We start from the raw sequence: 10,937 nt of genomic DNA on the forward strand, positions 1-10,937 counted from the left end.
AGCTTACTAGATGATTCACTAAATGCCAGTATCTTTTCACCGCTCTCACAGCAACCACCACAATTATCATCATCATCATCACCACCGCTGCCACCATCGTCTTCTATCACCAAAAATACCAACAGAAAACCAAATAAGAAACCACTGCCCTCTTCCCCCACATCACCACCTCAATACTACTGCAGTAACAAAAACTTAAAGAAACATAGGAAGCAGAATGCGCCCCCCACGGCACAAACAAGAAATCCCCAAATATGCCGCTATTCACTGCGCCAGAGACTCTGCACAAATAGTGACTGCATCTTCACGCATCTACCCGGCACTAGACGCACTACCGGCCAAGGCCAAATCACGCATCCCACAATAACATCAACACCACCAAATAGTAAATCGAAATTCAAAACACACACAACTCGGAGTCCCAAAATCTGCCGGTATTCCCAACGTGAGAGAACATGTCTACTGAGTGACTGTCCCTTCACTCATCTTCCAGGGACCCGACGCACAAACAGAAACGGGGCTTCAAGCCAACACACAAACCTGAATAAAAATAAAAATAGAAACACACCTTGCTGCAGTAATGCTGGTCCAGTCTTTTCAGGAAGACACAAAAACAACAACAACAAAAGTGGAAACTACAACCCTATCCAACAGTGCAACCACACCTCCAGCCAAAAACTGCTCCCTAAGCAGGAAAATTCTTTTTTAGCCATGTTGAACATGGCAAAAGAGATACACAAAAACATTCTAGCCATCACTCAACACCATCCTATGCTATTACCCCAGTGCACCAATTCCCCACATTGCTGCCACTAACACACACAAAAAATCCAAGCCCCCTGCAACAGTCAAAACCAGCCACTACACTAACCTCCACATTCCTACTCAATGCACAAGGTGTCAGCCCTTCCATCAATGCACAAAAATGGAAGGTCCAATTCATTGAAGACTGGGTTGGTAACCATTCACACCACATCCCTTTCTTCATTCTCACTGAGACCCACCTTGACAACTCCCACTTGGAAGCCGAAGTGAGAGTGAAGAATTTCACAACCATCCGCGCGGATCGTATCGGCAGGAGGAAGGGTGGAACTGCCATTTTCCTGCATGATTCATTTACGGCAGATGGAAATAGTATATTCTCCAACGGCTACTGTGAATCAGTCACCGTGCACAACAAAGCCAATGACCTGACAGTAATTGGGCTCTATAGGCCGCCCCAAACACCCATACTGTGCTTTAAAGAATGCCTCAACAGCATTAAGTGCTTTATTCAACAGTGCCATTCTAGCAACATACTCATGATGGGAGACTTCAATCTACCCTGTGTTGACTGGACTACAAACTGTTTGAAACCAAGCACTCCCGCCTCAACCGCTGACAAAGAAGCAGCAGAGTCACTTTTCGACTTTACGAATGAGTTTTTCTTGTCCCAACTTGTCCTTGCACCAACAAGACATCAGAACATTTTGGACCTAGTGTTTAGTAACCACACTAACACTATACATAACGTTACAGTGGAAAAAAACCCTTCTTTCAGACCATGACATGGTTCTCTGTAACATGAAATTCCACCAGCCGAAAGCTAATCCTAGTGACCTTCCTCCAGCCCACCCATTTGACAACATGGATCTCCATAATGCCAACTGGGATGCAATCAAGAACGAGCTATCACATGTTGACTGGTCCTTTACACATACACACATCTCCACCAACCATAAAACATCTTGGCAGATCTTTGTAGACACCGTCACAGACATATGTGCAAAACACTCCCCACCAAGACCTGTGAACAAAAAGTGCAGAATCCCCCAAAACAGAAAAACCATTATCAGAAAAATAAAAAGAACAAACAAAAAAATTAACAAACTAAAGTACTGCCAACAGCAACACACACATTCGACAGCTATCGCACTGCTTGAATCCCAAAAATATAACCTCCAACAATGCATGAAGACCCTCATCAATAACCAAATATCAGCTGAGGAGAAGTGGGCCATTGAAAAAATCAAACTCAACCCCAAAGTGTTCTTTTCATTTGCGAGGAAACGCAGGGTCACTGTCTCCACTGTAGGCCCTCTAATTGACGAAACTGGCACTCTCCAAGATAATGCCAAATCCATGGCCGAGATACTGCAGAAACAATACTGCTCTGTTTTCAGCAATCCTGATATGGCCGATCTGGGCTGTATCAGTGATGTCAACCCCCAACACACTATATCGGACATAACGTTTAGTGCCCCTGATGTCTTAGCGGCGATAAACGAAATAAAACACAATTCAGCAGTAGGCCCCGATAGGTTCCCTGCTTGTGTCCTGAAGGTGTGTCGACACCAACTTGCATCTCCCCTTGCTAATCTGTGGAGAAACTCACTGGATGCTGGCTATATTCCAAAAAACCTTCTGTCTCAGTCTGTTGTCCCAGTTTTCAAAAAGGGAAACAAGTCCCTTGCAGTGAATTACCGTCCGATCTCACTCACCTCTCATATCATCAAGGTATTTGAGAGGGTGGTGAGATCTCGAATAACCCAATTTCTGGAAAGCAACAGACGGCTGATCTCCAACCAACATAGGTTCCGTAATGGAAGGGACTGCCTAACGCAGCTCCTGCATCACTTTGAGGACATTTTGAGAGCTTTGGGAGAGGGCTCCAACACCGATGTCATCTACCTTGATTTCAGTAAGGCCTTCGACAGGGTCGATCACAAGATCCTATTGAAAAAACTATCCAACATTGGTGTCTCTGGAAAGTTACTGAAATGGATCAAGTGTTTCCTGACAGACAGATCTCAACATGTTGTAGTTGAAGGGGTAAAATCAAGCCCAGCCAAAGTCAGTAGTGGCGTTCCGCAAGGCACTGTGCTGGGCCCACTTCTTTTCATCATTTACATTAATGACATTAATGACATCATCAAGCACAGCAACATAAAAATCTTTGCAGATGACTCCAAGCTACAGAAGGTCATAAATGAGGCGAGTGACCGGACATGCCTTCAGTCAGATCTACTGGCTGTTATCCAATGGGCAGAAAAAAACAATATGCTGCTGAACGAGGATAAATTTGAGCTAATCCACTTTGGAAAAGAGGATGCCCTGAAACTCCCATACTCCCTTCCTTCAGGTGAAACTCTCGCGGCGTCCAACAACATCAGAGACTTGGGAGTAATTGTGGACAACAACATAAGCTGGGCCACTCATATAAACACCAAAGTTGACATGGCCCGCAGAATGTGTTCCTGGATTCTCAGAACTTTCCAGTCGAGAGATATCCACACCATTATCCTTCTCTCCTCCACTTTTGCCCGACCCCACCTTGAATACTGTTGTCCACTGTGGTCTCCCCACACAATACAAGGTATCATAAAAGTTGAAGCACCTCAAAGGGCAATCACAAAAAAGATAGATGGCATGACAGGCCTCGACTATTGGGGTCGACTAGAAAAGCTAAAACTCTATTCTCTCCAACGTCGTCGTGAGCGCTACATCATCTGCATGATGTGGAAAATATTCCATCAGCATTGCCCAAATGATGTTGGCATCACCTTTAAGGTACATCCAAGGCTTGGGCCCCGTGCCATCCGCCCAAAACAAAAATCGCACTCTCATCTCATAACAACAATACGGCACAATTATTTCACCTCAATTGGCCCCGCTCTCTTTAACATTACACCAAAACACATTAAAACAGAAACTGACCCTATAGGGTTCAAGAAGTCTTTGGACAGATTCCTTCAAGAAATCCCGGATAAACCCCCTACACCCGGATATGTCTCTGTAAACAATAACTCTCTACTTGAGTGGGCCATAGTGCCCAAATTCTGACTTGAAAGACTTCACCAGGTGGTGCTATTAAGTTAGACATGGCCTGGGCCAATAATGGCCGAAACCTATCAAAGTATCAAAGTATCAAAGTATATATATATATATATATATATATATATATATATATATATATATATGTATGTATATATATATATACATTTACTCGCTAAATCTTCTAACCACGTTAAAGTGGTTTAGACGATAAAGTGTCTCTTTTCAGCGTATAGGTAAGATTTTCCAATGCCCTTAATTATAATTATATATATAATTTCACCTTAAACCTTAAGTCTATTTTTATATGCTGGCCACTGATAGAATTTTTTACGATTTTTTCCTTTATTATTATTATTATATATTATTATTATTATTATTATTATTATTATTATTATTATTATTATATTCTTCTTCTTCTTCTCTTCTTCTTCTTCTTCTTCTTCTTCTTCTTCTTCTTCTTCTTCTTCTTCTTCTTCTTCTTATTATTATTATTATTATTATTATTATTATTATATATGTGTGTGTGTGTGTGGGGGGGTGTATGTGTAACGGGCTTCCTTTCACTCACAAGGCATTGGTCGACCAAGAGCAATAGTTGAAGACACTTGCCCAAGGTGCCACGCAGTAGGACTGAATCCGAAACCACGTTGTTGTAAAGCAATTTTCTTAACCACATTGCTATGCCTGCACATTACATTTCCAAGCCAGAAGCGATTGGAATAAAAAAAGAAAGAAAAAAAGAGAATGCAAGAAATGGACCTTCCTGAGCTAAAAAAAATTCATGTTTGTTGTTGGATTATCCCAAATTACTATCTCATTCTGGATAATCTTGCTTCTGTTTTTTTTCTTTCATTTTGGTTCCTATGTTGTTCCATACTCCCTGTGTTATCTATTAATGTGTCTTTTTTTTGTTGTTGTTCACACTGTTTTACTCACTGGAAATTTCTCATTAAACTGTTTGTTTTTTCGTTTTTGCTTTTTGTTTTCTTGTGCCCGTTACCTTTGTTAAGGTCAACCCATAACGTTTTAGGCCAATGTGATTGGTCGATCCTAGATCTGTGGGGTTCATTCATTGGTCCCGATTGAAAATTCTCCTGTTTCAAGAGGACGCTCCATTCACGTATTCACATATTTTGCGTACTATGTATACTCTCGTTTTTTTTTTTATCATCTTTCCGTTCCTCTTCTTTTCTTACCGTCATCTATTTTTATGTTAGCCCACATACATTTTGTGAATTGTCCTTGTGAGGTCTCTTTCAGCATTTCCTGTGACAAATCACTATTATTATCATTAATATACTCTCAGCTTTATTTTACTGGCTATGATGGAAAGTGTCAACCGTCTACCTTCAGCAGACTGAGGTGACGCTTCATTACTGATCAGGCGTCAAGGACCCTGCGGAGAACTCTTGCAGTTCCAAGCCATGGTGATTTTTGAAGGTGTTCTATCTTTACATTTGTCCCAATCTTTTTGAACTATGTTGGTAATAGAGTGCTAATACTTCCAAGCGTGCCAATTACTATTGATATCATGTCCACTCTCTTCATTGTTCACTTCAACTCATCATAGTTGTTCACGTTTTTGCCTTCTTTCTCTCCGCTCCTGTTGTTAACAGGATGTGTTATGTTAATTATCAGTCATGTTTTTACTTTTCTGTTAACCACAACAATGTCAGGTTTCCGATGTTTAATCAGATGGTCCCACTCAATCATTGCATTCCACAGGATTTTTGCAGTCCTCATTCTCAGGAACTTCCCCTGGGATTTGGTTATACTATGTCATTGATCTTTCTAGGCCATAATTTTCACTAAGTTATCAATGGATCATTCTTGCCACATTATCATGTCGCTATTTCTATTCACGTTGTACCAGTTTCGAGCATTCACTAACAATGTATCACACTGTTTCACCCCTCGTACCACACATTTTGCATTTGTCACTCTCAGCTGTTTTATCAATTCTGCACTTCACATTGTTTGTCCTCAGTGTTTGTTGCTGTGTTGTGCGTATAAATGCTTCTGTTTCTATATTCAATTCACTTTTCCGCATCCATGATCACCGGACTATCATCATCATCATCATCATCACCATCATCATCATCATCATCATCATCATCATCATCATCGTTATTAGGCGGCGAGCTGGCAGAATCGTTAGCATGCTAAGTAAAATGCTTAACGGTATTTCGTTTGTTGCTACGTTCTGAGTTCATATTCAGTCGAGGTCGACTTTACCTTTCATCCTTTCGGGGTCGATAAATTAAGTACCAGTTGCGTGCTGGGGTCGATGTAATCGACTCATCCTCTCCCCGAAAATTGCTGCCGTGGAGGCAAAATTATTATTATTATTATTATTATTATTATTATTATTATTATTATTATTATTATTATTATTATTATTGAGTGAGAGAGCAGTTCATGCCATCAAAGTGACACTGGGGTAAAATATACGAAGCCCAATATACCCATCATGACTACCCGTCTGATAAAGGTACACCAGGCACATGCATCACAACCATATGTGCGCGACATGGTGATCTCATATCAAGATAAACAGCACATGACCTTGCAGGTGGGGCCCAGTTAGAATTTTCTTCAGGTTGAGTAGCCCATCCCGCTCAAACGGTCCCTGAATAAGGGTTGTTTAAGGATGTTGAAAGAACCACCCATGTTTCCAGAGGTGAACTATTCAAACCCCAAAGAATCCCTCTCAACACATGGCTATGATGCTCCCCCACTACTTCTGCTCGTGATCAGAGATACACATATCGTCAGCCACTAAGGGACATGCTCAACTGGTTAAGGTCAAACAACTGACAAGCAAATCTGTGGTATTGAGCAGAATATTTATTATTATTATTATTATTAATATCATTTTTAAGTTAGGCGGCGAGCTGGTAAAATCGATAAGATGCCGGACAAAATGCTTCGCATCATTTCGTCCGGTTTTATGATCTGAGTTCAAATTCCGCTGGGATCCACTGTGCCTTTCATCTTTGTGGTGTCAATAAAATAAGTACCAGTTCAGCAATGTATTCGACTAGACCCTCACTACAAAATTTCAGGCTTTGTGCCTGGAGTAGAAATGCTTATTTTTATTATTAAATTATTGACGTAGCAAATTTAAAGAATCGTTAGCGTGTCGGACAAAATACTTAACGGCATTTCTTTCGGCTCTTTACATTTTAAGTGGAAATACCACCGAAGTTAATTTTGCCTTTCCGGGTCGATAAAATAAAGTACCGTCAAGCACTGGGGGTGGGCGGTTAATGTAATCGATTTACCCTCTTTCTTCAAAATTGCTGTCTTTGTATCAAAATTAGAAAGAACATCATCATCATCATCATCATCATCATCATCATCATCATCACCATCACCATCATCATTATCATCATCATCATCATCATCATCATCATCATCATCATCATCATCATCATCACCATCACCATCATCATCATCATCGTCATCATCATCAACATCATCATCATCATCATCATCATCATCATCATCATCATCATCATCATCATCATCATCACCATCACCATCATAATCATCATCATCATCATCGTCGTCGTCGTCATCATCATCATCATCATCATCATCATCATCATCATCATCATCATCGTCGTCGTCGTCATCATCATCATCATCATCATCATCATCATCATCATCATCATCATCATCATTACCATCACCATCACCATCATAATCATCATCATCATCATCGTCGTCGTCGTCATCATCATCATCATCATCATCATCATCATCATCATCTTTTTCATGGCTGTGTGGTAAGAAGCTCGTTTCTCTACCACATAGTTCCGGGTTTATTCCTGCTGCATGGCCCTTTGAGCAAATGTCTTCTAGTATGGCCTCGGGCCGACCAAAGCTTTATGAGTGAATTTGGTTGACGGAAACTGAAAGAAGCACATCGTATACACACACACACACACACACACACAAACACACACACACACACGCACACACACACACACCACACACACACACACATATATATATGTATCTATATATATATGTATGTATTATACACACACATATATTTATGTGTGTGTGTATGTATGTATATATACTAATATATATAATACATTATATATATTTGTGTCTTTCTGCTTGTTCCCCACCACCATTGCTTGACAATCGATGTTCTTGGTGTGTTTATGTCCCCGTAACTGAGCGTTTCGACGAAAGGGTCCGATAGAATAAGTGCCAGCCTTACAAAGAATATGTCCTTGGGAGGTCAATTTCTTCGACTAAAAGGCGGTACTCCAGCATGGCCGCAGTCAGATGACTGAAACAAGTAAAAGGAAACATTATCATCATCGTCATCGTCGTCATCGTGGTGATGGTCATCGTTGTCGTCGTGGTGATCATCAACGTTCCGTTTTACTGTTTCAGTTAGCTCTGCTGCTCTCTCATAAACAACAATGACATACATGTACATCATACTAGCAACATCAACGATGATACCAACGGCAATAATAGTAACCACATTGAATCAATGAAAGAGAGGTACTATATGGTCAATAAAAATAGAAACCAAATACTGTCATATCATAAACTATCGTTTAAGTAAAAATAAATCAATTCAAAAACAAATAAATAAAAAGAAAGCAAAAAGACGTGTTGAACAGTGTAATCCTACCAGATGAACAAAATCTCAGCATGATCGTGTTTGGAATTTTGCGGAATCAGGGAGGCCATGGGCTAAAAGGACACCATTAAAAACAACGATTCCTATAGTAACAACAACCACATTAAAATATAGTAAGAACCGTTTAAGTAAAAATAATAGTGTTTGATTTAGGCACAAATCTAATCGAACTGGCAGAATCGTTAGCACGTCAGGCGAAATGCTTAGCGGTATTTCGGCTGCTGTTACGTTCTGAGTTCAAATTCCGCCGAAGTCGACTTCGCCTTTCATCCTTTCGGGGTCGATTAAATAAGTACCAGTTACGTACTGGGGTCGATGTAATCGACTTAATCCCTTGTTTGTCCCCTCTATGTTTAGCCCCTGTGGGCAATAAAGAAATAAAATTTTGAGTGGAGCTGGTGTTAGGTAATGCCGATGACTTCAATATTTGACTGGTACTTCATTGACCACGGAGGGATGAAAGGCAAAGTTGACACATGTGGGATTTGAACTCAGAACGTAAAGAGTCTGAAGAAATACCTTATATCAGTGGTTCCCAACCTGTGGTCTGCGGACCCCTGGTGGTCCGTAAACATGTTAAGCTGACAGACTTTTCAATATCCTGAGGTCCGTGGGAAAGCTCATTTAAATAAAAGGAGTCCTTGGTAGTGAAAAGGTTGGGAACCACTGCCCTAAACCATTATTATTATTACTATTATTATTTTTATCATTCAGTAGTTTTATTTTTATAGCGTGCTTTCACTTCACTACCGAGCGCAGCTCTGTGTGCCTTAGGTATGTGCTGTGATTTGTTGTGATGCTCTGATGGTTATTGTATGGGAAGTGTTCTGCGTAGGATGTGTGTATTATGTTTTTTCCTTCTTTCTTCAAATTTTCTTCCGTTTCTCGCCGAGTGTTTTCCATACACCTAGGGCAGAGAAGGGCATTGTATGCATTCCCAGATTAAACGCGCAAATTCACAGATAGAATATGTATTTAAAAATAAATAAATAAATAAATAATAATAATAATAATAATAATAATAATAATAATATTATTATTATTATTATTATTATTATTAGTATTATTATAATATTTCTCTTTTCGATTTCATATAATTCTGGTGTTCTAAATAACCACTGACACACTAACAGTAACAGCAATAATAATGGTTTCAAATTTTGGTACAAGGCCAACAATTTTGCGGTAGGGGGTTAGTCGATTACACCCGTCCCAGTGTTCAACTGGCACTTATTTCATCGACCCCACCTCCTCAAAAGGATGAAAGGCAAAGACGATTGACCTCGGCGGAATTTGAACTCAGAACGTAAGGACGGACGAAATGCCGCGAAGCATTTTGCCCAACAGCAATAACAACAACAGCAACAACAACAATAATAATCCTTTCTGTTATAGGCACAAGGCTTGAAATATGAGAGGAGGGAATTAGTCGATCACATCGACCCCAGTGATTCACTAGTACTTAATTTATGGACCCCGAAAGAATGGAAGGCAAAGTCAACCTCGGCGGAATTTGAACTCAGAACGTAAGGATGGGTGAAATACCGCTAAGCATTTCGCTCGGCATGCTAAGGTTTCTTATTTCTTTATTGCCCACAAGGGGCTAAACATAGAGGGGACAAACAAGGACAGACAAAGGGATTAAGTCGATTACATCGACCCCAGTGCGTAACTGGTACTTAATTTATCGACCCCGAAAAGATGAAAGGCAAAGTCAGCCTCGGTAGAATTTGAACTCAGAACATAAAGAAAGACGAAATACCTATTTCTTTACTACGCACAAGGGGCTAAACACACAGAGGGCAAACAAGGACAGACAAACGGATTAAGTCGATTACATCGACCCCAGTGCGTAACTGGTACTTATTTAATCGACCCCGAAAGGATGAAAGGCAAAGTCGACCTCGGCGGAATTTGAACTCAGAACGTAGCAGTAGACGAAATACCTATTTCTTTACTATCCACAAGGGGCTAAACACACAGAGGGCAAACAAGGACAGACAAACGGATTAAGTCGATTATATCGAATTCAGTGCGTAACTGGTACTTTTTTAATCGACCCCGAAAGGATGAAAGGCAAAGTCGACCTCGGCGGAATTTGAACTCAGAACGTAACGGCAGACGAAATACGGCTAAGCATTTCGGCCGGCGTGCTTAACCTTTCTGCCTACTCGCCGCCTTAACAACAACAACAACAACAACAACAACAATAGTATTTACTACATAAAGCATAACAATAATGAAATAATCACATAAATGAGAACAATATAAACAAGGGACGGCAACGACAACAGCAGCAGCAGCAGTAGCAGCAACAACGACAACAACAACAATAAAAACAGCATCTAACAACAAACCAACAAAACCTACATCAACCGACAGAAAAATATCAACAGTGACATCTAGAACAGTCACAACCACATTGACAGTAAGAACCGAGGACACCTGT

Source organism: Octopus sinensis, linkage group LG3 (genome assembly GCF_006345805.1).
Source record: "Octopus sinensis linkage group LG3, ASM634580v1, whole genome shotgun sequence".
Lineage (NCBI taxonomy): Eukaryota > Metazoa > Mollusca > Cephalopoda > Octopoda > Octopodidae > Octopus > Octopus sinensis.